This window comes from Crocuta crocuta, unplaced genomic scaffold (genome assembly GCF_008692635.1).
Source record: "Crocuta crocuta isolate KB4526 unplaced genomic scaffold, BGI_CrCroc_1.0 scaffold186, whole genome shotgun sequence".
Classification (NCBI taxonomy): Eukaryota; Metazoa; Chordata; class Mammalia; order Carnivora; family Hyaenidae; genus Crocuta; species Crocuta crocuta.
Window position 1 is genome coordinate 7998895 of NW_027551569.1, and position 27021 is coordinate 8025915.

General features: G+C 37.5%; 1 protein-coding gene across 8 annotated transcripts in view; it reads left to right on the top strand.

Moving 5' to 3' along the window:
* The window catches only part of NUMB (NUMB endocytic adaptor protein), a 186457-nt gene that overhangs the window by 25471 nt on the left and 133965 nt on the right, over positions 1–27021 (top strand). For all 8 annotated transcript variants that reach the window (XM_077750778.1, XM_077750784.1, XM_077750781.1 and 5 more), the window contains exon 2: positions 14607–14736. The gene's annotated coding sequence lies outside the window, so the exon portion shown is untranslated. The remainder of the gene's footprint in view (positions 1–14606; positions 14737–27021) is intronic.

The window sequence follows — 27021 nt, forward strand, 5'->3', positions numbered from 1 at the left end:
ATCACTTAAAGTTTGCTTAGACATAATCAACAAGTTTAGTTATAAAGATACTTTTCTTTATTGCGGGAAACTGGATGCTTAGTTTTGGAGTTGTCAAAGGCTATCAGTTAGAAATAGGTTTTTGTAACTTTATTGCATTAAAAAAAACTTTTCAGATTATCATGATTATTGAGTGGTAGGTTTTTTTTTCTGGTTATCTTAAGTAATGAGGATTTATCTTATAAATACCCAGGGGTATGAGGAATCACCAGAAAGTCTTAATTAGTTACACATTCAGGAAATGGAGAATGGAATATCCAGAATATAACAGCAGATTTAGTTGTCTTCTACTCTTTTTTTAATTGGAAGTGTAATTTTATATTTTCTTTAAGTTTTTATTGATGTATAGTTAACATACAATGTTATATTAATTTCAGGTGCACAGGGACGCCTGGGGGGCTCAATCGGTTAAGTGTCCAACTTTGGCGCAGGTCGTGATCTGGTGGTTCGTGTGTTCAAACCCCGCGTTGGGCTCTGTGCTGACAGCCACCTCAGAGCCTGGAGCCTGTTTCAGATTCTGTATCTCCCTCTCTCTCTCTGACCCTCCCCTGCTCATGCTGTCTCTCTCTGAGAAATAAAACATTAAAAATTTTTTTTTAAGAAATCTAAAAAAAATAATTTCAGGTGCACAATATAGTTACTAGACAATTCTATGCCATGTCCATCTTAGTAAATATAGTCATCATGTGTCACCATACAGTGTTACTATATTATTAACTATATTCCCAATGCTGTACTTTGCATCTCTGTGACTTATTTATTTTATAATTAGGGAAGTTTGTACCCTTTACCTATTCTGACTATCTCCTGTTCTCTCCCCTCTGGCAACCACTAATTTTTTAAAAACATTTTTTTATAGTTTATTTACTTTTGAGACAGACAGAGCATGAGTGGGGGAGGGGCAGAGAGAGAGAGGGAGACACAGAATCCAAAACAGGCTCTGAGCTGTCAGCACAGAGCCTGATGCGGGGCTCAGACCCACGAACCGTGAGATCTGACCTGAGCTGAAGTCGGATGCTTAAGCGACTGAGCCACCCAGGCGCCCCTGGCAACCACTAATTTATTTTCTGTGTTTATAAGTCTGTTTCTATTTTCTTTTGCTTTTTAGATTCTACATATAAGTGAAATTGTGTGGTATTGATCTTTTAATGTCTTATTTCCTTAGCATAATACCCTCTAGGTCTGTCCATATTGCTGCAAGTGGCAAGACCTCATTCTTTTTTATGGCTGAGTAATATTCCTCTGTGTGTGTGTGTGTGTGTGTGTGTGTGTGTGTGTGTGTAAAACACATCTGCTTTATCCATTCATGTATTGATGGACACTGAGGTTGCTTCCATGTCTTAGCTATTGTAAATGATGCTGTAGTGAACAAAGATGCATGTATCTTTTTGAATAGTGTTGTTTTCCTTTGGTAAATACCCAGTAGTGGAATTAACTGATCATATGGTATTTCTATTTTTAATTTTTTGAGGGACCTCCATACTGCTTAAAATAGTGGTTGCACCAATTTACATTTCTACCAAGAGTGCATGCAGGTTCTTTTTTCTCCACATCCTCACCAACACTTGTTACTTCTTTTCTTTTGGATAGTAGTTATTCTGACTGGTGTGAGGTGATAGCTCATTGTGGTTTTGATTTGCATTTCTCTGAGGATTAGTAATATTGAGCATCTTTTCATGTGTCTCTTGGCCATCTTTATATCTTCTTTGGAAAAATGCCTACTTAGGCCCTCTGTCTATTAAAAGATTTTTTTAAACGTTTATTTTTGAGAGAGAGCGTGAGCACATGCACATAAGTGGGGGAGGGGCAGAGAGAGACAGAGATACAGAATCCAAAGCAGACTCCAGGTTCTGAGCTGTCAGCACAGAGCCCGATAGGGGGCTTGAACCCACCAGCTGTGAGATCATGACCTGAGCTGAAGTTGGACACTTAACTGACTGAGTCACCCAGGCACTCCAGGCCGTCAGCCCATTTAAATCAGGTTATTATTATTATTATTTTGGTGTTATATACAGTCTTTATATATTTTGAATATTAATCTCTTTGCAAATATTATTGAGACTCAGCTGTCCTTCTGTGTTCACCTCCCTCCTTGCATAGAAGTCTTATGCTTGCCTCTGGACCCCAATTCTACAGCCAGGTTTAGAGTTCCTGCCCTTCAGAGATATTGGTGATAGTGCGGATATTGCAGATCCAGTCACAGAGCTAACAGGTGGCCTGGTTACTTTTTTGAAGCTGTGTCTGTGTCCTGTCACCTTCATTGGAGTTCTTTACTATAAACCATAGCCCCAGGCAGAGTTGGCAAGTTGTTTTCTTTTTCTTTTTTTTTTTTTTTAAAGATTTTATTTTTAAGTAATCTTTGCACCAAACATGGGCTTGAACTTAACCCCTAGATCAGGAGTCACATGCTCTGCCGACCGAGCCAGCCAACCACCCCAAGTTTTCTTTATAAGGGAGCCCTACCCCAGCCGTTGCTCTGTCCTAGCTCTGATAAATCCCTTGTCTTATATGGACCACTTTTAGTCCCTGTTCCCCAGGGAAGCCAAACTTCCAGCTGCCACTGTTTCTGGACTAGGACCCTAGTGGGCTCGTGGCTTTATCACTGCTTACCAATTTGCATTTATGTTTGTTATCACTGCTTGAGTGAGATTTATGTTATCTTTTGAGCTAGTTATGCAGTTTGTTTATGTATTTGACATATTTTGTATATTGTTATTTGGGTGAATTTAGTGCACCAAGTAGAACTTTTTAATCTTTCAAAGTCACAGTTTTTCCTCTTTAAAATTGGAACTATAGAGGTGCCTGGGTGGCTTAGTCAATTGAGCGTCCGACTTCAGCTCAGGTCATGATCTCACCACCCGTGTCCGGCTTTGTACTGACCGCTCAGAGCCTGGAGCCTGCTTTGGATTCTGCGTCCCCCTCCCTCTCTAGCCCTCCCCTGCTTGTACTTTGTGTCTCTCTCAAAAATAAATAAATATTAAATAAATAAAAATAAAAATGAAATTTGAGTTAATAGCCCTTACCTTTTGTTTTTTATGCTGATGAAAGGAGATACATACATACTTGTATCTGAATTCTATGAACAATGCCTGCATATATAAGTGCTTTATGTATGGTAGCTCTTCTTATAATTTCAGTTTGTCCTATAATTCCTTTTTTGTTTCTGTGTTTATACAGATATATCTATCTGTACCTATATCTTTATCTATGTCCATACCTATATATATGTATAACAACCCCCAAACACTGGTCATTCAGTATTTGACATTTCTGCAGATATGTCTAGGGATTGTGGCATGTTTTGAGGCTTTTGGGTGAGACATTTAAATCTAGTTTTAGGGGTGCCTGGGTGGCTCAGTTGGTTAAGCGTCCGACTTCGGCTCAGGTCATGATCTCACAGTTTGTGGGTTGGAGCCCCGCGTCGGGCTCTGTGCTGACAGCTAGCTCAGAGCCTGGAGACTGTTTCAGATTCTGTGTCTCCTCCTCTCTCTGACCCTCCTCTGCTCATGCTCTCTGTCTCTCTCTCAGAAATAAATAAAACATTAAAAAATTTTTAAAAATAAATCTAATTTTAATCTGTGTCTTAGCAACTTTGAATTGGAGGCTTTTCAAGATGAATTGCAATATTTTTCAGTATAATAAAGTGCTGAAGTACTTAATTCTTTGTGGTGGCATTTTAGAAATAGTCAAATGATTGATGTTAAGTTCTGTTGCATATATTTTCTATTAACTACTAATCACAAAAGTCAGTGCAGTATGTATAGATATCACAGAGATTATGGAAGTTGTAATGGAGTGAATTTCAAGTCAGGAAAAGGGAAGTAACAGTGTGCATGAGGGAGAAAATTAGGTTTTGTTTGAGGTAGAGTTTTTGGCTTAGACAACCATAGTTATGACTGAGTAAAACTCTTCTTTGGGAAAGAAGAACAAAATGGAGAGAGAAAATATATGACAGGGGCTCCTGGCTGTCTCATTCTGTAGAGCATGTGACTCTTGATCTTGGGGTTGTAAATTTGAGCCCCATGTTTGGGTCTAGAGATTACTTAAAAAATAATATAAGACAGACTTTCAGCATGTGTGTAGTTTATAACTAATATGCTTGCGTATTTTAACTACCTAAGGTCTTCATCCTACTCAAACTTTACCCATGAATTTAGAAGCATAGATGAAAAAAAATTGTTTCTTTTAAAATAGAAATGTTGAGGGGCATCTGGGTGGCTCAGTTGGTTAAGCATTCAACTCTTGATATTAGCTCAGATCATAATCTCACAGTTGGTGGAATCAAGCCCTACATGAGAGAGCTTGAAGTCCTGTCTCTCAGTTGACTAGCTCTGTAACTTTGATACCTTTTTTGGTTGTTCTCCTTATAAGTAATATAAAAAAGAGTAATGGTATCTGTCTCTTGGAATTGCTATAAAGATTGAAATTAAATAATGCTTTGTAAACTATAACATTTTTTGAGTGTTATAGTGCTTTTCAGTTGGGACATTTGTTGCATCTTAGCAAAATAACACTGCCCTCAAAGATTGCTGTCACAGGGGTGAAAAAATTGCCAACCTTTGGTTTAATGTGTCCATTTCATTTAGGGTATCCTTGTATTTTAATCTGCCTTTATACTTTCTCTGATAATAAATTTCTTCATTGTATGGGGATTTCTTTTTTGCCAAAGTTAGAAATTGGGTAGGCCTTATCATTACATTCAGCTTTATGGTGTCATGAAAATAAAGGCTGTCTGGAGGCCACCCTGAGACTTAGCCTTTCTTGTATTCATTGGCTCTCATTGGGGTCAATACTCCTATGAATATTTGAAGTTTTGAAGGTGCACTTTTGTTTGGTACAATAATTAAGGTGGGGTGAATACAGTATTGACATTCAATGAGCAGGAGCCAAGAATGCCATACATTCCACAGTGTTAGAGACAGTTCTGCATGATTTTTGAACATTTTCCCAGATCTTGTAGGTGAAAAACCTGTTTGTACTTATCTGATGTTAATTCTGTTTATCTTTAGACACATTTTAAAAAGTTTTTTTGCAGCTCTTTCTGCCCCTGGGTCCTGTCCTCTTGCTTTAATAAAATCACCTTTTTGCACCAAGCCAAACAAAACAAACATACAAAAAGTTTTTTTAATGTTTATTTTTGAGAGAGAGAGAGAAAGAGACAGAGTGTGAGTCAGGGAGGGGCAGAGAGCAAGGCAGACACAGAATGTGCTGTGTCTGTCAAGCCTGACATGGGGCTTGAACTCATGAACCCAGAGATCATGACCTGAGCAGAAGTTGGACACTTAACCAACTGAGCTACCCAGGCGCCCCACATTTAAATGAAGTAGTATTTTGTATGGTTTTATTTATTTATTTATTTATTTATTTATTTATTTATTTAAAGATTTATTTTTGAGACAGAGAGACAGAGCTTGAGGCAGGGAGGGGCAGAGAGGGAGACACAGAATCAGAAGCGGGCTCCAAGCTGTCAGCACAGTCTGACGCGGAGCCTCAACCCAAAAACCATGAGATCATGACCTGAACCAAAGTCGGTCACTTAACCGACTGAGACGCCCAGGCGTCCCTGTACAGTTTTAACAGACACTAAATTTTCCAGGAAGCAACTACTTAGTTTTACATTGTCCTTGTTTTGTCCAGAACTTTAATGAGTTAACTGTTTTGGAAAATCATATTACTAATGCATTGCCCTTTTTGGCATCTGATTTTCCAATACAACTCATTTGTGTCAGTCTACATTTATTGATGTTAAGTGCATGGCATTTCTGTGTATATGTGCCAGTGTCTGTTTCCTTAATAATATGAAATCAAGATGGTTATACCTGAGCATTTATATATTACAATGTATTATTTTCAATTACTCCTTTCTCTTATATTACATTAGGTATTATCTTAAGTTTTAAAAACTGTGGATAGAAAAATTGCCTTCATTTCAGGTTTGTGCTCTTAAAATAAAAATCTTTTGTTTTAGTGAGGTTACTGGATAAAACTTATATTTAATGGAACTTTACATTGCCTCTTCCAGGGAGAGATAGGAGGTACATGTTGACCCATGTTACAGTTGTCTGTCCCTCTTTTTCCTTCCCCTATCTTTTCCTTTTCTGTTTTCCCTTCCCATTATGAAGTATTTAATACACAGACAAGAATTTGATACTGTATATGTAAGTAATGAAGCGTGTAATAAAACCAGTAGCTGTGAACTCATCACCCAGGTTAAGGAATAGAATGTCACCAATATTGTTGGTATGTTTCTCCTTGATTTCCATTCACCTGCCTCTCCACTAGGGATAAAACTATTCAGAGATTTGTTTTGGTTTTGTTTATTATTCCCTTCCATTAAGTTTATCACATTTGTATGTATTTCAAAACTATTTTGTTTAGTATTGCTTATTTTTTAGCTGTAAAAATGAAACCATGTTATATATGTATACATTTACTACATATATGTTTTTATTTGCTTTGGCTAATCAGTATCTTTGGAAGTGTGTTTATTTGAGAGAGAGAGAAAGTGAGAGAGGGAGGGGCAGAGAGAGAATCCCAAGCAGGCTCCGCACTGTCAGCACAGAGCCTGATATGAGGCTCAAATTCACAAACTGAGATCATGACCTGAGCCGAAATCAAGAGCCAGATGCTTAACCAACTGAGACACCCAAGTGCCCCTCAGTATTCTGTTTTTAAGATTCAAGCAAATCAGTTTGTGTAACCATGATTCATTTTCTCAGGTATACGTATTCATTGTATGACTGTTACCACAGTTTATCTTTTCTCCTATAGATGGACATTTGTTTTTTTCCATTTTGTTGGTATTGCACACATTTTTGCTTGTCTTCATGTGTAGACATACAAGTGTTTCCCTACAGCAGTGAATTTTAAACATTTTTGATGGTGACCTGCCCCCCATACACGCACAGAGTTGAAAGAAAAATGAGGATCAGTATTCATCCTTAATATATGTGATGCACTCATCTTTCCCATTTTACTTCTTTTTCTCTTTTAAAACAAATTTTTTTTAAAAAAGTTTTCTTTTTGAGACACACAGAGTGCGAGTGGGGGAGGGGCAGAGAGAGAGGGACACACAGAATCTAAAGCTGGCTTCAGGCTCTGAGCTGTTAGCAGGGAGCCTGATATGGGGCTTGAACCCATGAACCACGAGAACATGACATGTGCCAAGGTAGGATGCTTAACTGACTGAGCCATCCCAGTGCCCCTACTTCGCTTCCTCTTTAATTGCTAATTGTGACCTAAATGTTTCACAGTTTGTTTTAAATTTTTAAAATTTAAAAAAAAATTTTTAAATGTTTTTATTTATTTCTGAGAGAGAGAGACAGACAGACAGACAGCGTGAGCAGGGGAGGGTCAGAGAGAGAGAGAGAGAGAGAGAGAGAGAGAGACACACACACTCTCTCTCTCTCTCTCCAAAGCAAGCTCCAGGCTCTGAGCTAGCTGTCAGCACAGAATCTGACGCGGGGCTTTTGAAACCCACGAACCATGAGATCATGACCTGACCCAAAGTCAGATGCTTAACCGACTGAGCCACCCAGGCGCCCCTGTTTTCACAGTTTAAAATAGTTGCCTTAGTTTCTTGGGGAGAGCAATGTGTTAACCTGACTTAAATTTGCCTATAGAGTGCCAGAGGGCAGCATCTTATGAGGTGAGAGTGTACCTGGCTAAGACGAGCACTGCTCCCACACCTGGAGACTTCTGGTACTTGAGCTTAATAGTTTCAGATAGGATTAAATTTGGATTCAGTCCTTACATACCTTCCACTCCTTCATGGAATGAATTCCCTAGGTATGCCCTAATCAAATATTTTGAGTTATGCCAGAGTCGGGCCATTCTCAGAGGATGCAAGGGGCAAGATGGGATTGATTGGAGATTTCTATTCTTGATGTTTACTTTGATATCAGACTTGGCCCCTCCTTTTACTTATTTTGACCATAGTCTGTGTATTCTCAAAGGATCAGGTCTCAGTAGTTTATTCTTCAGTTTTCTGGTGACTTTCTAATGTGCATATTCAGATATTTGAGATATTTCCTCTTACTTGAGTTCTTTACTCTGCTGTGTTCTAAATAGCTTGAATTTTTTGCTGAAGAGCATGGGAGTTAGTTTACATGGGAATTTGACTTTTAAGTAACTTGTAAAAAGCACAGAAGCTACAAGTTTTAACTCTGATTTAGTGTCTAATTATTTAGAATATGTATACAAACTGTAATTTACACAGCTATGCTTTGAACTCAGAATATTTACATATGGTACTATTTTTTTATATTTAGGTTATTATTTTAATTCCAGTTAATGTACAGTGCTATGTTAGTTTCAGGTGTACAGCATAGTGACTCACCAGCTCTATACCTCACCCTGGGTTCATCATGAGAAATACACTCTTTAATTTCTATCACCTGTTTAACCCATCCCTCCCTTTCTGGTAACCATCAGTATATTCTCTATAATTAAGATTCTGTTTCCTGGGGGCGCCTGGGTGGCTCAGTCGGTTAAGAGTCCGACTTCAGCTCAGGTCATAATCTCACGGTTTGTGGGTTCAGAGCCCCGCATCGGGCTCTGTGCTGACAGCTAGCTCAGAGCCTGGAGCCTATTTCAGAGTCNTGCCCCAATAAAATATTTTTTTTAAAAAAAGAATCTGTTTCTTGATTTCTCTCTCTTTTTTACCTTTTCTTGTTTGTTTCTTAGAGCCTGTATATGAGTGAAATATGGTATTTGTCTTTCTCTGAGTGACTTATTTTTCTTGGCATTATGCTCTCTAGCTCCATCCATGTTGTTGCAAATGGCAACATTTCATTCTTTTTATGGCTGGATGGTATTCCATTATACGCGCGCACGCGCACACACACACACACACATCTTCTTTATTCAGTCATTAATCAATGGACACTTGGGCTGCTTCCATATCTTGGCTATTATAAATAATGCTGCTGTAAACATAGAGTGCATGTATCCCTTTGAATTAGTGTTCTTGTATTCTTAGGGCAAATACCCAGTCGTGAGATTACTGGATAGTAGGGTAGTTCTACTTTTAACTTTTTGAAGAACCTCCATACTGTTTTCCATTGTAGCTGTAGCAGTTTGCATTCCCACCAACAGTGCACAGGTGTTCCTTTTTCTCCACATCCTTGCCAACAGCTGTTGTTTCTTATATTGTTGATTTTAGTCATTCTGACAGGTGTGCATTTGGTACTATTCTTGATGACTTGTCTAGGGGGTACTGAATAATAATAATAGAACAGAAATAAGCAAGGTAATGCATTTTTTAAATCTCATTTTTTATGACTAGAACTCAAAAATAATAAACTGTTTATTCCAGTCTAGAAGATGTGTTATGGTTTTCATTATAATTTTTTATTGTAATAAAATATACATAAAATGTACTGTTTTAACCATGTTATTATTATTATTTTTTGTTTTAACTATTTTAGAATGTACAGTTCAGTTTCAGTACATTCACATTGTTGTGCAGTCATCACCACTATCCATCTCTATAACTTTATCTTTCTAAACTGAAACTGTGTATACATTAAACAGTAACAACTTGTTCTCCCCTCCCCCTGGCCGAGGCAACCACCATTCTACGTTTCTATCTGAATGTGACTACTTTGAATATCTCAAAAACATGCAATCATACAATATTTGTCCTTTTGTATGTGGTTTTATTTCACTTAGCATATGTTTTTAAGGCTCATCCATGTTGTAGCATGTGTCAGAACATTGCTTTTTAAGGCTGAATAATATTCCATTATATGTATATGCCACATTTTTCTTATTAATCTGTCAGTGGACATTTAGGTTGTTTTCATCTTTTGGTTATTATAAATAATGCTGCTATGAACTTTGCTGTAAAAATATATGAGTCCCTTCTTTCAATTCTGTTGGTTGTATACCCAGAAAATGGAATTGCTAGATCGTATGGTAATTCTGTGTTTACTTTCTCTGGGGAACCACCGTAGGGTTTACTATTTTTTCCTAATTAATGTTTATAGATCTGTATTATCATTAAAAAAGGTGGGGTTTTTTTTTTTTGTTTATTTTGAGAGAGGGTGAATGCCCATGTGTGTGTACGCACAAGAGGAGGAGGGGCAGAGGGAGAGGGGGAGAGAGCAGTCCCAAGCAGTTCTGCATTATCAGTGCAGAGCCCGACCTGGAGTTCAAACTCACTAACCACAAGATCACGACCTGAGCTGAAATCAAGACCTGAGCTGAAATCAAGAGTCAGGTACTTAATTGACTGCGCCACCCAGATGCCCCTGCATTATCATTTTTAATGGCTGTATAGTATTTCAATGTATGGATATACCATGGTTTATTTGTAGAACTTTTTTTTTTTAATGCTTTACTTATTTCTGAGAGAAAGAGAGAGACAGTGTGAGTGGGGGGGGGCGAGGGGTCAGAGAGAGAGGGAGATACAGAATCTGAAGCAGGCTCCAGGCTCTGAGCTGTCAGCACAGAGCCTGATGTGGGGCTTGAACTCGTGAACCGTGAGATCATGACCTGAGCCGAAGTCAGACGCTCAACCAACTGAGGCACTCAGGCGCCTCTGTGTAATCTTATTGAAAGATTTCTCACTTCATTTTGGTGGGTCTTAATATGCTCTAAAGAAAAAGAATCTCTTTCATTATATGCTAAATTGCAATTCAAGAACTGTAAGGCAGGAGGAAGGGACCCTGAATGATTGAATTAGGACAATACCTCTTAAAATTTTCTTTGTATGAATCACCTGAGGTTCTTGTTAAAATGCAGATTCTGTTCAATGGGTGTAAGGTAGAGCCTAAGATGCTACCAGTCAGTGAACCACATTTTGAGTAGCAAGGAATTCATGTATAATTAAGAGAATAGCGTGCTACTACTTTGAGAAGAATGATTTGGAGCCATGCAGCTCAGGCTTGGAGTTGTGAGTAATACATCACACTTGGCCTTGGTGAAATGAAATTATGAGAGCTGTTAGTGGTCACATATTAAGAGGGGATATGACATTAAGGAGGTAATCACCTATTTTTTTGAAAGGCGTTTAGATTTGAGATCGGATGATAATTGGGCCTAACACCTTTGAACAGATATTGGGAAGTGAAAGGGGGATCTTTGGGTATGATGAAAGTAAATATCTAGTTGGATAAACAGAATTTGAGTTAAGTTTTGAGTAGGAGGACTTAATTTGTAATTGGGATGGTTTCCTCTTTATGCTCACTATATTTGACATAGCGATTCTGGTTAAAAAAAAAGTAAAAATAAGTGTTGTTATTTTTTAAAAATAGATACTGTAGTTTTTTCCCCATAGGCATACTCTGTGTGAGAAGTATGTCAGAGTTTTGTCGTCCAGGTCTGAATAAAGCTTAAATGTTGTGCTTAAGCTTCCTTCTCTGATCCATTCCTCTAGGGACAGCTACTTGTAACATAAACCAATCTGGGAGTTCATTTTTCTTTCTTCTTTTTAAGTTTATTTATTTTTGAGAGAGAGTGTGTGTGTGCACCTGTGTGTGTGCGTGCATGTGTGCGCAAGTGGGGCAGGGGCAGAGAGAGAGAGAGAGAGAGAGAGAGAGGGAGAGAGAGAGAATCCCAAGCAGGCCCCAGCCTGTGAGTGCAGAGCCTGATACAGGACTTGATGCCATGAACCATGAGATTCATGACCTGAGCCACAATCAAGAGTTGGATGCTTAACTGACTGAGCCACCCAGGCACCCCTTTAGTTATTATTTAACACAAGTGTTAAAACTCAGATAAAACATCAGAAGCATTATTAGTCTGTTCTAGAATGAAGCCAGGGAAGAAATGAAGTGAAGCATATTGTTGGCTAAAAATAGATTTTGCAAGTTACATCTGAAATTCTTTTAGAGCATCCTCTGGAAATAAAATTCAGCTGTTTTTATTTTTGGGGAAGTGTTTAAACATAATTATTTGAAAATGTCCATACAAAATAAGTTTCTAATATCTTTCTTTAAAAAAAAAAAAAAAAAAGTTTATTATGAGAGAAAGAGCAGAGGGACAGAAGGAGCAAGAAAAGAATCCTAAGCAAGCTCCACACCCAGCATTGAGTCCAACATGGGGCTCCATCTCACAACTGTGAGATTATGACCTGAGCTGAAATCAAGAGTTGGATACTCAATGGACTGAGCCATCTAGGCACCCCCCATTTTGCTTTTTTTTTTTTTTTAATGTTTATTTTTGAGAGAGACAGCAGGGGAGGAGCAGAGAGAGAGAGAGAGAGCGGGAGACACCAAATCCAAAGCAGGTTCCAGGCTCTGAGCTGTGAGCACAGAGCCTGACGTGGGGCTCGAACTCACGAATGGTGATCATGACCTAAGCTGAAGTCAGAAGCTTAACCAATTGAACCACCCAGGTGCCCCCCTAGTTTGCTTTTTAAAACAGGCTGGCATATCCAGGTTCCAGTATGACAGGTTTGGGTACTTAAAATACACACTTAAAATTAGTTTTGAATGAAAATTTAAGATTTTTACTTTCAGCTATTACAACTTTAATTCCTGTTTAAAAAAAAAAAGAAGCCATTCATTCATTCAGTCCTTTTTTCTAATAAACCATTTATTAGTACTTGCTATTATTAAGGAATTGTACTAGGTGCTGGGAAATGGAGCAAACTTGGTTGTATGCCTTCAGTTATTTAGAGGTTAGTGGACAAAGGTACCCCTGAGTGTAAATCAGTGTTGTAAATAATCCCTTTTGTGCCGATCATTAATATATGATACATTTTTAATTTGTCTTCTGGAAAGTATATAAGCCAAACTTTTGGGTGGCTTGTCCTTTGTTTTTACATCTTATCTCTTTACCACAACTCTGTTATCTGTAATCATTCCTGTTTTGGAAATAAAGAAATTGGTATTTAAAGAGGTTAAGTAATTACTCATACAACTATAAAGCTCTAAAATCCTACTTAAGGGGCACCTGGGTGGCTTAGTCAGTTAGGCGTCCGACTTTCGCTTAGGTCATGATCTCGCGGTTCGTGGGTTCGAGCCCCGCGTCGGGCTCTGTGCTGGCTGCCAGCTCAGAGCCTGGAGCCTGTTTCAGTCTGTGACTCCCTCTCTCTCTGACCTTCCCCTGCTCGCGCTGTCTCTCTCTCTCTCCTAGAAATAAAAAAAAAAAAAATAAGAAAAAAAATAAAATCCTACTTAATTTGGGGCACCTGGCTGGCTCAGTGGGTGGCGTATGCGACTCTTGATCTTGGGGTTGTGAGTTCAAGCCCCACATTGGGTGTAGAGATTACTTAAAAAAATAAAATTTCATTTTTTAAAGTTTTATTTATTCGAGTAATCTTTGCACCCAATGTGGAGCTTGAACTCACGACCTCGAGATCAAGAGTTGAATGTTCTTCTGACTGTGCCAGCCAGGTGGCCCTCCCCCCCAATCCCCTGCAAATAAAATCTTTTTAAAAATCCTACTTAATTTAAAAATTCATTCCATTATTTTACCTCTTGTATGTTGTAAGATGCAAAGCCTCTATTAGAAAACTTAACCCGTTATATTTGAGGTTTATGTGTCTAATTCCCTGTTAGATAGGGAGATTTTTAGGAGGAGGGACTAATCTTATTTATTTTTGGGCTTCCCCAGCAAGTAGAAGAGTGTCTGTCACATATTAGGTACCTAAAAAATGCTAGTTAAATAGTGAATACGTAGAATGTAGGAAGTAGAGGGGATTTTAGAGTTCACGTAAATCATACAGATACAAGAATTTCTAAAAAGAATTCTATGTTTACATAGGGCTACAGACTTTTGATTTTGACTCTTTAAGGTATTTAAAAAATTATACTATTGCCTATCACATCACCTCATAAAAGAAGCCATTTTAATAATAGAAAAAGTAGGAAGGACAATCTCCGAGTAAGCACAATTGGTAACTTTATACCCATTTTTTAGTCCTGGCTGGCATCTGTTTAAGGATTAGATTTCAGGAACCATTATCTAATGCAACCCTCTCCTTTTACAGATGGTATATCTGAGCCCAGAAAAGTATCAAAGTTCTTATGACAAGGCAGAATGATAACTGAGTTTAGAACCCAGGTCTTCTGACTCCCAGCCCAAGATTTTGATCCAGTCACCACAGTCTTCATTACATGTGCCTATGTAATGTGCCTATAATGAGACTTAGGCACGGAGTATTTATTCTTTTTTTAAAGTTTGTTTTTGAGAGAGAGAGAGTGCGCGTGCACGTGCATGAGCGGGGGCGGGATGCGCGGGGCGGGATGCGNACTCACTCACTCACTCACTCTCCGAAGGCAGGTTCTAGGCTCCCAGCTATTAGCAAAGAGCCTGATATGGGGCTCAAACTCACAAACCAGGAGATCATGACTTGAGCCAAAGTGGGACACTCAACTGACTGAGCCACCTAGGTGTCCTGAGAATTTGTTCTTTAAGTAAGATCACATATTTAGTAAGAAGTGGAGCTGGAACTTGAATCTACATTACCCTACACTCCACTTTCAGTGAAACCTGTGCATTCACTTACATGTAATCTTAACCTACTTTGCCAGCACTCATTTAATTGTGGAGATGGAAATATAAGTGATTGAAAGGAAATGTTTATATTTAACATTTTCTTTCCTTAAAAATTTCAGATTTGGGGCTTCAGCAACTTCTTCCAGGGAGGCGGTCCATTGCAGCTACTGTCGCAACCCAACATCTTGATTCACATCCATAGATTGGAATATTGGTATACCAGCCATCCTCAGAACTCACTAAGGACAGGTATGTGAAAGAGTAAAGATAAGAATAGTAGAATGATTGTAATGCTTTTTATTCCTGTTTCTGGTTAGGTACAAACAATTGACTACCTTTAAAATTTTGACCCTTTATTCTGATAAAAACAAAGCATTTGAAATCTTAGGTGAGTGGGGCAAAATATTTTCTTGATGGTAAAATATGTGTCAAAATGTTAACTGGTGAAACTTAGGGTGATTAAAGGTTTCTTCTTTCTTTTTGTGCATTTTCCAAATTTTATTTATGAGCTTGTGTTATCTGTTGTTAACTTAGTGGTTCAAAACATACCAATCATTTATTTTGATTATGTTTCTGTAATATGGTCAAGACTTACTTTGTGGGGACAGTGTGTCTCTGTTCATATGTGGTCTGAGGTGGAGTAGCTGGAACGGTTAGGGTGGCTTGGTGGCTGGGCGCTGGAATCATTTGAAGGCTTGCACAGCCATGTGTCTGGTGGTTAATGCTGGTTATTGGCAGGGACCTCAGCCTGGGCTCTTGGCCAGAACACCTACACATGACCTTTTCTTTTGGCTGCTTGGCTTCCTCACAGCATGGTGGCTAGGTTCCAAGAGAGAGCATCCCAAGAGAACAAGGTGAAGTTGCATGGCATATTTGATGTAGTTTTGGAAGTCACGTAGTCTTACTTTGCTTTCTTCTGTTAATTGAAGTAGTCATAAAGGCCCACCACGGTTCAGGGGAGCAGTAGACCTAGACCACACCACTTGAAAGGAGAAATATCAACATCTCATTGTAAGAAGAGCACATAGGAAGCAATCTGCTATTGTAGCCATCTTTGAAGAATATGATGAGCCATAGTTTGTATTACTTTTAAGATCAAGAGTACAAGTAACATGTATAATATATAAAAAGGAATATTGGCAGGAAATTATGGTGCCTGAGTCCAGTAAGAATTTTGCATGTTTTTCTTGTCTAAGTAGAGTACAATGGTGAAAATAAGATACCTAAACAGGAAGAGGTAAGATAGATTTTGAATTTTTGTTTGTATCAGCAAAGCAGCATATTGAAAAATAGAGACAACAGATTATAAACAAGATGCAAAATAAGATTTGGGGGCACCTGGGTGGCTCCATTGGTTGAGTGTCTGACTCTTGATTTCAGCTCAGGTCATGATCTCACAGTTTCTGAGTTTGAGGCTCTTACCGGGCTCTGTGCTGACAGCATGGAACCTGCCTGATATTCTCTGCTGTCCCCCCACCCCCTTCCCCCCCCCCCAATAAATAAGTAAACACTAAAAAATAAGATCTGTAGCTTTGGTTTTTTGAGAAAATGCTTTTATTTTAGTTTAAAGGCTATTTTTTTCTCCTCCCCCCCTTATATTACTAATTGGAGAATTATTTGGGAAACTGGTTTCCAATATGGTAGATTGAAGAAACTAGTGCTAGTGTTGTTATATGCATCAAGTTTGTTTTGTCTACTTCTTTTAAGGAAAACTATGTAATCTTTTTTAGGATTTTACAATTTTACCTGCTAAATTTCTGAAAATATTAAAAATTTTTTTTCAGTGGANTTTAGATAATCCTCTAAGTATTACATGGAGATGTTGGTCCATTCACTAAAGGTGGGAAATAAACTGTAATTAATATGTACTATTATATATATATATATATATATACACACACACACACTTATTGTTTCTTAGACCCAGAAAATTTTTTTGCTGTCTAGATATGAGCCTAATTTGGCAGAATTGGTACAGTCCTATTTCCCAAGTACTCACAGGTGGAGTACTTTCATTTTCCTACAGTGGAAAATGACCGAACCAGCTATTGGAACAATAGAAGTAATCTCAGAAGTTTGTTCTTAACTGTGAATAATTAGAATTGACTGGGTTTGTGAAACAATATTTGTATTTTTTAAATTTAAATTTAAGTTAGTTAACATACAGTGTAGTCTTGGCTTCAGGAGTAGAACCCAGTGATTGATCGCTTGCATAATGACACCCAGTGCTCATCCTGAAAAGTGCCCTCCTTAATACCCATCACCCATTTAACCCATACCCCCCTCCCCTCCAGCAACCCTCAGTTTGTTCTCTGTATTTAGAAGTCTCTTATGATTTGCTTCCCTCACTGTTTTTATCTTATTTTTCCTTATCTTCCCCTATGTTCATCTGTTGAGTTTCTCATTCCACATATGAGTGAAATCATAGGATATTTGTCTTTCTCTGACTGACTTCCCCTAGCATAATACCCGCTAGTTCCATCCATGTTGTTGTAAATGGCAAGATTTCATTATTTGAAACAATATACTTTAATTCAAAGGTGTAATAATTGGGAAAGCTGTTTTGTTTTGCTTTCATTTAAAAACAAGATGAGATATTTTCCAGTATAGATTGAGAATAATGAGTAGTGTAAAATATTATATCTTAAAATAACAACAGCAACAAATTATATGTGTATATATACACAGATATTTCATCATTAACTTGCCTTCTTTTTTGTTTTAAGCATTTTTAAACTTATTTTGAGAGAGAGAGAAAGAGAGAGTAGGGGAGGTGCAGAGAGAGATAATGGGAGAGAGAGAATCCCAGACAGGCTCTGTGCTACACCCTCAGCGCAGAGCCCAGCACAAGGCTTGATCAATCACAGACCACAAGATCATGACCTGAGCCAAAACTAAGAGTCAAATGCTTAGCTGACTGAGCCACCAGGTGCCCCTATTTTAAGCATTTAAAATTTTTTTTTAGTGTTTATTTCTGAGAGTGAGAGAGAGTCAGAATGTGAGCAGGGGAGGGGCAGAGAGACAAAGAGAGACACAGAATCCAAAACAGGCTCTGGGCTGTGAGCTGTCCACACAGGGTCTGGCGCAGGGCCCTAACTCGGGAACAGTGAGACCATGACTTAGGCTGAAGACAGACGCTTAACTGACTGAGCCACCCACGTGCCCTAACAATAAAAACTTCTAAAACACCCTATAGACCTTGTGAATATGATTGTATTTACTCTGACATTTTATTCAGTCCATGGAAGGAGGTAAATGATAAAGTTCTCTTGTAAAAATGAATGACTGTAATAGTATTTTATTTTGCATTTTTAAAATTTAAAAAAGATTTTTGAATATTTCTGTAAAGTAGAAATTATATTTCTTTGGGGTTATTGGTTATCCTACTAATCAGTATTCTTTATTCTTTTTTTCCCCTTAGTATTCTGATCTCTCAAATTATAGTGAAAGTTGAAAAATGACATTCAGTTCATGCTTATACAGATTTTTGGCAAAACAGAAGTTATGCGACTTTATTCTCTCAAACTCCCCACCCTCACTATTAAAAAGTATAACCCTGGGATGCCTGGGTGGCTCAGTTGGTTAAGCTTCCAACTTGGCCTCAGGTCATGATCTCACCGTTTGTGAGTTCTAGCTCCACATCAGGCTCTGTGCTGACAGCTCAGAGCCTGGAACCTGCTTCAGATTCTGTGTCCCCTCTGTCTGCCCATCCCCCACTTGTGCTCTGTCTCTGTCGAAAAATAAACATTAAAAATTTTTTAAAAAAGTATAATACCTTTTTGTGTATGAAATATGTAACAAAAGTGTTTAAAATTTGTGGTAAGGAAGTGATTGGCATGCTAGAAAATTTACCATATTAACTTCTTTAGTGTACAGTTCGGTAATGTTAATAAATACATTCACATTGTTTAAAACCTAATCTCCAGAACTTTTCATCTTGTGAAACTGAAACTCTCTACCTATTAAACAACAACTCCCTATTCTCCCCTTCCTCTCATCTCAGGCAACCAGGACTCTGTTTCTGTCTATGAATTGGACTACTCTAGGTACCTCCTGTAAATGAAATCATACAGAATTGTCTTTTTGTAACTGGCTTATTTCACTGAGCATAATGTCCTCAAGGACATTTGATATAATACATGTCAGAATTTCATTCATTTTTAAAAATTTTTTAAAATGTTTATTTTTGAGAGGAGAGGGGGAGAGTGAATAGGGGAGGGGTGGAGAGAGGGAGACACAGAATCTGAAGCAGGCTCCAGGCTCCAAGCTGTCAGCACAGACCCTGAGGCAGTGCTCAAACTCAGGAACCATGAATCATGACCTGAGCTGAAGTTGGAAGCTCAACCAGCTGAGCCACCCAGATGCCCCAGAATTTCCTTCATTTTTAAGGCTAAATAATATTCCATTATACGTATATACCACATTTTATTTATCCATTCATCCTTTCATAGGCACTTCGTTGCTCCTACCTTTTAACTATTGTGAATAATGCTGCTAAGAACATTGATGTACAAATATCTCTTTGGGTCCCTGCTTTCAGTTCTTTTGGGTATGTACCAGGAAGTGGAATTGCAAGATCATAAAGTAATTGTGTTTAATTTTTTAGGAACTGCCTTATTTTCCAGAGTAGTTGTACCATTTTACATTCCCACCATTAGTGCATAAGAGTTCCAGTTTTTCTGCATCCTTATCAACACTTGTTATTTTCATTTTTTATTTAGTTTTACAATAATAGTCATCTTAATGGGTATGAGGTGGTATCTCATTATGATTTTGATTTGTATTTCCCTAATGACTAGTACATCATTAATGATTAGAGCATCTGAGTATCTTTTCATGTGCTTATTGGCCATTTGTATATTTCTTGGGAGAATATTCAAGTCCTTTAGTTATTTTCTTATTGAGTTGTTTGTTTCTTTGTTGTTATAGGGATTCTGGATATTACCCCTTATCAGATATAAAATTTGCCAACATTTTCTCCCAGTCTGTATGTTGCCTTTTCACTCCATTGATTGTGTCTTTTGATGAGAAATTTGTAATTTTGAAGTAGTCCAGTATAGCTATTTTATTTTGTTTACCTTTGCTTTTGGTCTGTCTGCCTTCCTCCCTTCTTTCCTCCCTCCCTCCAAGTAGACTTCATGTCTAGCAAGGAGCCCTTAACTCACAACCCTGAGATCAAGACCCAGGCTGAGAGCAAGAGTGGGACATTTAACTGAGCTATGCAGGCGCCCCTTTGGCGTTATTTTTAAGGAAACATTACTAAATCCAATGTGATGAAGCTTTCCCCTATGTTTTCTTATAAGAGTTTTATAGTTTTAGGTCATACAATTAAGTTTTTGATCCATTTCGAATTAATTTTGGTATGTATGGTGTAAGATTGATTTAATTTTATTTATAATGTATAAGGTAAGGCCCCATCTTTTTTTTTTTTTTTTTTTTTTTGTTANTCCCAGCTCCCTTTGTTCCTTTGTTGAAAAGACTCTTTTCTCTCATTAAATAGTCTTGGCACCCTTGCTGAAAATCAATTGGCCATAGATATTTGGGTTTATTTCTGGTCTCTCAATTCTAGTCCATTGATATGTCTGTTTTTATGTCAGTACCATACTGTTTTGATTACTGTAATTTGTGGTTAAGTTTTGAAATGAGGAAGTGTGAGTCTTTTAACTCAGGTCTTCTTTTTCAAGATAGCTTTGGATCCCTTGAGATTCCATATGAATTTCAAGATTGGCTTTTCTATTTCTGCAAAAAAGGCTGTTGGAATTTTGGTAGGGATTGCTTTAAATCTGTAGATTACTTTGGGTAGTATTTCCATTTCAACAATATTAACTTTTCCTGTCCATGAACATGGAATTCTTTTCAGTTACTTAGTCTTATTTAATTTCTTTTAGCAGTGCCTTGTAGTTTACAGTGTTGACCTCCTCGGTTATTTTTAGCTATTTTATTCTTTTGGATGCTATGATAGATGGCATTGTTTTCTTAATTTCCTTTTTGCATATTTAATCGCAATACTTAATTGTATATTTTAATTGCGTATTTAATAAAAACACAACTGATTTTGTATGTTGAAATTGTACCCTGCAAATTTGCTAATATCAATTAGCTCTGGTAGGGTTTTTTGTTGTTTATGTGTATTCTTTGGGGTTTTATACATATAGAATCATATCACCTAAGAATAGAAATAGTTTTACTTATTCCTTTCTAAGTTGGATCTCTTTTATATCTTTTTCTTAATTCTCTAGCTAGAATGTCTAGTACAGTGTTGAATAGGACATTGTTTTTTAATGCTTATTATTATTATTTTGAGAGCGCATGCAAGCAGGGGAGAGGGGCAGAGGGAAAGAGAATCTTAAGTAGGCTCCACACTGAGTGTCGAGCCTGGCTCAGGACTTAATCCCACAACCCTGGGAACATGACATGAGCTGAAATCAAGAGTCGGATGCTCAACTGACTGAACCACCCAGGCACCCTTAATGCTTAACTATTTATAGTGTTTAATAGAGCTAGGCTTATTTTCTGCATTTTTTCTTGCCTTTTGACACATAGGATGATGTTTCATGTTATGTGAAGTACTAAGTTTTCTTTTTATCAATTCAGTAAATTAGAAATTCTGCATATTATAATAACTTAATCACTCATAAAGACAAGTATTTTACATTATAAGATATCGTTAGAGATATAGATTTATCTTGATTTTAACCTGATTATAATATTTTAAAGAAATGTTAGCTTCTGAGAAAGCTAGCTCAGAGCCTGGAGCCTGCTTCCAATTCTATGTCTACCTCTCTCTCACCCCCACCCCCACTCACACACTGTCTTTCTGTCTCTCTCTCTCAAAAATTAATAAACATTAAAACATTTTTTAAAAAAAGATTAACAATGTGTTTTGACATTGATATTTGTTTAAGTTACCATCTCTTTTGGAGTATATGTTAATACTAGTTTATATTTATTAAAAAGTTCTGTTTAATAGAAGAACATGATTGAATGAAAAATGTGTTATTTATTTTCATAGTCTATAAATCATAAGAAAACCTGGTTATACATATCATAAAACTATACCACTGTCCATCATGTTGCAGTTTATCTGATTTGTGACACATTGATTGAGAAGTAAAGGAGAATAGAGGCTTGCACACCTTACAGAGTTAAGTCTGTAAAGTGATGACAATGCCATAAGAAGGAATTTCTCAGAGCCCAGGGTACTAAATTAAAATTAACTCTTGGGGCACCTGGGTGGCTCAGTCAGTTAAACGTCCGACTCTTGGTTTCGGCTCAGGTCATGAGCTCATGGCTTGCAAAATCGACCCCACGTGGGTTCTGTGCTGATGGTGCTGAGCTTGCTGGGGATTTTCTCTCTCTCAAAATAAATAAACATTTAAAAGTTTTTAAAAATTAAATTAATTCATTCACCAGAGCAAAGCTGAGATTGTATTATTGGGTCTGTTCTTTGTTATTTTAACATTAATAAGAATATTATTTATTTTATTAATGTAATATGTACCTGTTAAATATGCAATCTCAATAATTTTTGATGTGATAATTTGATACCCTTACTCTGCATTTTAAATTGAAGCAAGTCCTTTTCGTGTTCTCACTGTCACTGTCTTACATTTAGGTCTCCATGGTATCTTTTGACTGTCAGTTAGCCCCCTTAACAAGCTTTTTTACTTCCAGTTTTCTGTTTTCTAGACTATTGGAAACTTACTTTGCATAGATATCTGCATTAAGATATTCACATTATATTTAGTTTTTGTTTTCAAGCAGTTTTATGGACACATCACTTATATACATAAAATTCACTTGTTGTAAGGGTATGACTCAGTTATTTTTAGTAAATTTACAAAATTGCATAGTTATCACCACAATTCAGTTTTAGAACGTTTTCATCACCTCATAGAAGTCCCTTCTGCCTGTTTGTAGTCAATTCTTGTTTCTAACCCCAGCCTCAGGTAATCACTAACCTACTTTCTGTCTCTAAAAATTTCCTTTTCCTGGAGGTTTGATATAAATGGAATCATACAACACATGGTCTTCTGTCCAGATTCTTTCACTTACCTTAACGTTCTTGAGATCCATCCTATTATAGCATGTATCAGCATTGTTCCTTTTTATTGTTGAGTACTATTCTACTGTATGGATACACCAATTTTGTTTATTTCTTTATGAATTTATAAATTTATGATTTTTATTAAATTTTTTAAAAGTTTGTTTTGGGAGACAGAGTGGGGGAGGAACCGAAAGAAAGAGACAGAATCCCAAGCAGGTTCCACACTGTCAGCACAGAGTCTGATGTGGCACTTGAACTCATAAACTGTGAGATCATGACCTGAGCCAAAACCAGGAGTCAGACGCTCAACTGACTGAGCCATCCAGGTGCCCCTGATTTTATTTTTAAGTAATCTCTATACCCAGCATGGGGCTTGAACTTACAACCCTGATATCAAGAATCACATGCTCTACTGACTAAGCCAGCTAGACACTGCTGTATATACCAATTTTAAAAATTAATTCACCAGTTGATGGGCATTTGGATTATTTCTACTTTTTGTGGCTACTATTATATTTATCATCTCATCATTTAAACACTTCCTACTTTGTTCATTTAATATTTATATACACATTTAATATATATGACCATAATAATGTCTAAATGTAATTTAAATATACATATATTGAGGGGATATACTCAAAAGTTTTTAGTAATGGGTATGGGATTAAAAAAGTTTGGAGGTAGCCAGACAGAGATCCAGCAAAAAAAAAAAGAGAACTATAGGCCAANTCTCCCCCTTGTTCCTCCGTCAAATATCATATGTTTGCACGTATAGGAGGATTAGGAGGAAAAGACAGCCTTTTTAACAGATGGTGTTGGGAGAACCGGACAGCANAAAGAGTTTGGAGTCACTGTTCTAGTCCAGAAATTAAAAAATAAAAAACAACTAGAATTATCCTTAGTCACAGGTCTGATTATACCACTCATAATTATACTCTCCTAACTGAAAAAAGGTAAATTTCTTAATGTGATGTTTAAGGAGCTATACCTTTATGGACCTATACTTTTTATCTGTTTTCTAGCTGCACTTCAGTCTTACAGCTCAGTGCTTCCCTTTATTTTTATGGGTGTTTTTTTCAGTGCTTCCTTTAAGGATATTCTTACCAAATTCCTTGTAGTTCCTTTAATACATGATGCTTTTCTGCCTTTGAGCTTTTGCCAGCTCTTCCCATTGCCTAGAATGCTGTTTCCTGCCCACCTTGCCTTTTTAGGGGTCCTACAATATATCTTTTAAGTTCCAGCTAAATCACTTCTCTGAAGTGCTCCCTGGCTTGTCCAAAATCCATTCAATTGCTTCATCTTCTGCAATAACTCTGCATCTAGTATATACCTTTTTATAGCAGCTCTCATACTAAGTTGCAGCTATTTATTAGTGTGTCTACATCCTATCTTAGACTGCTCCCTCCTTGAGGACAAAGAAGGGCCCTTATTCATCCAATACTTATTGCTTAAGTGAATGGGTAGTAGCCTTGTGGGTGAGGCACTTGAATGACCCGGAGAGTGATGACTTCTGGATGGACTTCTACCCATTATCTCAATTTTCAAAGTTTTTGTTATGTTATTACGTTGGGTCCGTACCTACATAGGTTGAGGGTGAGCTCAGGAGTTCATAAACAGCTTTATGGACTCATTTCCCTAAGGACACAGAGAAAAGGAAAAAAAAAATGGAGTTTGGCCTTCCCACTTGGAGGTAAGGGCTCCCTTGAATGCAGAGGAAGGTTCCCCTCTGAATTTTCACCCCTGGAGGCTTTCTATTTTCAGATGCTTTTGCTGCTGCTGCTGTTCTGCTGTACTCACCACAGAACACCTGGGGACTAGAACATGAGAGGAGAGGGAGAAAGAGAGGAAAAGTTCCAAAAGGATTCACCTCACTTTTTCTGAGCTTTCTAAAGTTCCCTTTTCTAGCTTTGAGCCGGAGCTAGAGGGCTTCTTCTGTGTTTCTCACCACCTGTACCATAGTGCTCACTTCTGAGTTTTTGATTGTGTTGAGTTTAGGCTGGAAAATATTAGAGGGAAAAAATGTTAAGTTCACAACAGATTCAGTGATATTTTGAATTCTGGTGCTCTTCCCAGATCCACCTGTAATACTTACTTTTCAGGGTCTTCAAATAGTTGTTGATAAATTCTGTCCAGGTTTTATAGTTCAGTGAGAAATAAAGGGAGGTGTTTGTTTATTCTATTACCAAACAGGAACTCTTCTTGATACTTTGGTTTTAACATTTTATTTTGATATGATTCTAGATTCATAGGAAGTTGTAAAAAGAGGAGAGGTCTGTTATGACTTTTACCTAGTTTCCTCCAGTGGTTATATTTTACATAGTTATAGCACAATACCCAAGCCAGGAAACTAACATTAACGCCACTTTTATTATGAAACATTTTAAGTGTATAAGAATGTTGAAAGAATAGTACCTTGAACATCTGTATATCTCTGACTGATAATTCAATAACTTAAATATTTTGCCATACTTTATATATGTGCTTTATACATGTATATATTCTAATATGTGTGTATTTTTTCTGTGAACAATTTGAAAGTTGCAGGCATCATGATACTTCATCCCTAAGTACTTAAGTGTCTGTCTTCTATTTTTTTTTTTTAATGTTTTCTTTCTAGGAGAGAGAGAGAGAGACAGCGTGAGCAGGGGAGGGTCAGAGAGAGAGAGAGTCACAGACTGAAACAGGCTCCAGGCTCTGAGCTGGCAGTCAGCACAGAGCCCGATGCGGGGCTCGAACCGACGAACCGCGGGATCATGACCCAAGCGAAAGGCGGACGCTTAAACGACTAAGCCACCCAGGCGCCCCCCTTTTTTTTTTTTTTAAATTTTTAATGTTTTATTTATTTCTAGGAGAGAGAGAGAGAGACAGCGTGAGCAGGGGAGGGTCAGAGAGAGAGAGAGTCACAGACTGAAACAGGCTCCAGGCTCTGAGCTGGCAGTCAGCACAGAGCCCGATGCGGGGCTCGAACCGACGAACCGCGGGATCATGACCCAAGCGAAAGGCGGACGCTTAAACGACTAAGCCACCCAGGCGCCCCCCTTTTTTTTTTTTTTAAATTTTTAATGTTTTATTTATTTCTAGGAGAGAGAGAGAGAGAGAGAGAGACAGCGCGAGCAGGGGAGGGTCAGAGAGAGAGGGATTCTTGGTAATTGTTTTGAGAGTCTGAGTTCCTGCCATGTGTGCAGTCAGAGCCCCTGGATCTTCCTGATTCTGTATTCGTGTTTTCTGTCATTCTTACCTCAGCTCCGACTTCCTAAAGCTGTCTGAGCAAATACTTAAAATAGTCCTTATCAGGAGATTATAACTTTGTCAGACTGATTTAGGACTAGCAAGTAACTTTGGTTTTAGTTATTAGTCAGGAAATTACAGTTACAGTTGTAGAGTTTCTGACGTGGTGTATAAGGATTGTATCCAACTCTAATTGAAAACCGGACTACAAGGCTTGAACAAAGAAAGGTCTGTTTTTCTTACATAATTCTGGGAGTAGGCAGTTGCTCATGTTGTTTCAGTGGCTCAACAATGTTGGGGCCCATATCTTTGTGATTTGCTTGGCCCCCATGGTCCTAAGATAGCTCCAGCTCCAGCCTTCTACCCACATTTAAGGAGGAAGGCAAAAGGTCCAGGCTGAGAAAAAGCTTTCCTTTTAGTGCTTCTAGCAAGTTACTTCTAATGTCTCCTGGGCCCAAATTGGGTCTTATGGTCACTTCTAACTGTAAGTAGCCTTTGGCCTTTCTACTGATAGGCAAGGAGGAAGGAAGGATTTGGGAATGGCTTTTTAGGCATCCAGTTAATAGAATCTGTCAGAACTATGTGATTGCATTCATTTTACTTCAAAAATTCATTTGACTTCAGTATGATATTTAGCACATAGATGTTTTACGATTATATACTAACCTCTTACTGGGTATTGTGGGGAAAAGGAATTTTACTGATATTATATTTTATTAATATATATTTTAAAATTTAAATCCAAGTTAACATATAGTAGTAATTTCAGGAATAGAATTTAGTGATTCATCACTTACATGGAACACCCATTGCTCATCCTGACAAGTGTCTTCCTTAATGTCCCTCACCCCTTCAGCCCTTCCCCTACCCAACACCCTGCCAGCAACGCTCAGTTTGTTCTTAAGAGTATTTAAGAGTCTAAATATCTAAATATCTAAATGTCTAAGAGTCTACCTCTCTGTTTTTATATTATTTTTACTTCCCTTCCCTTATGTTCATGTGTTTTGTATCTTAAATTTCACATGAATGAAATGACACGATACTTGTCTTTTTCTGACTTATTTTACTTAGCATAAAAAATTTACCCAAATAATACATATTTGTTGTAGATATTTTTAAAATTTGTCTTTTTGTGTGTGTGATTGTTTTATTTTTTGTTGTAGATACATTAAAACAATTTTTTGTATAAAGTATTTTTTGTAATTTTTTTGAGTTTATTTATTTATTTTGAGAGAGAGCATGCGTGCGCAAGCAGG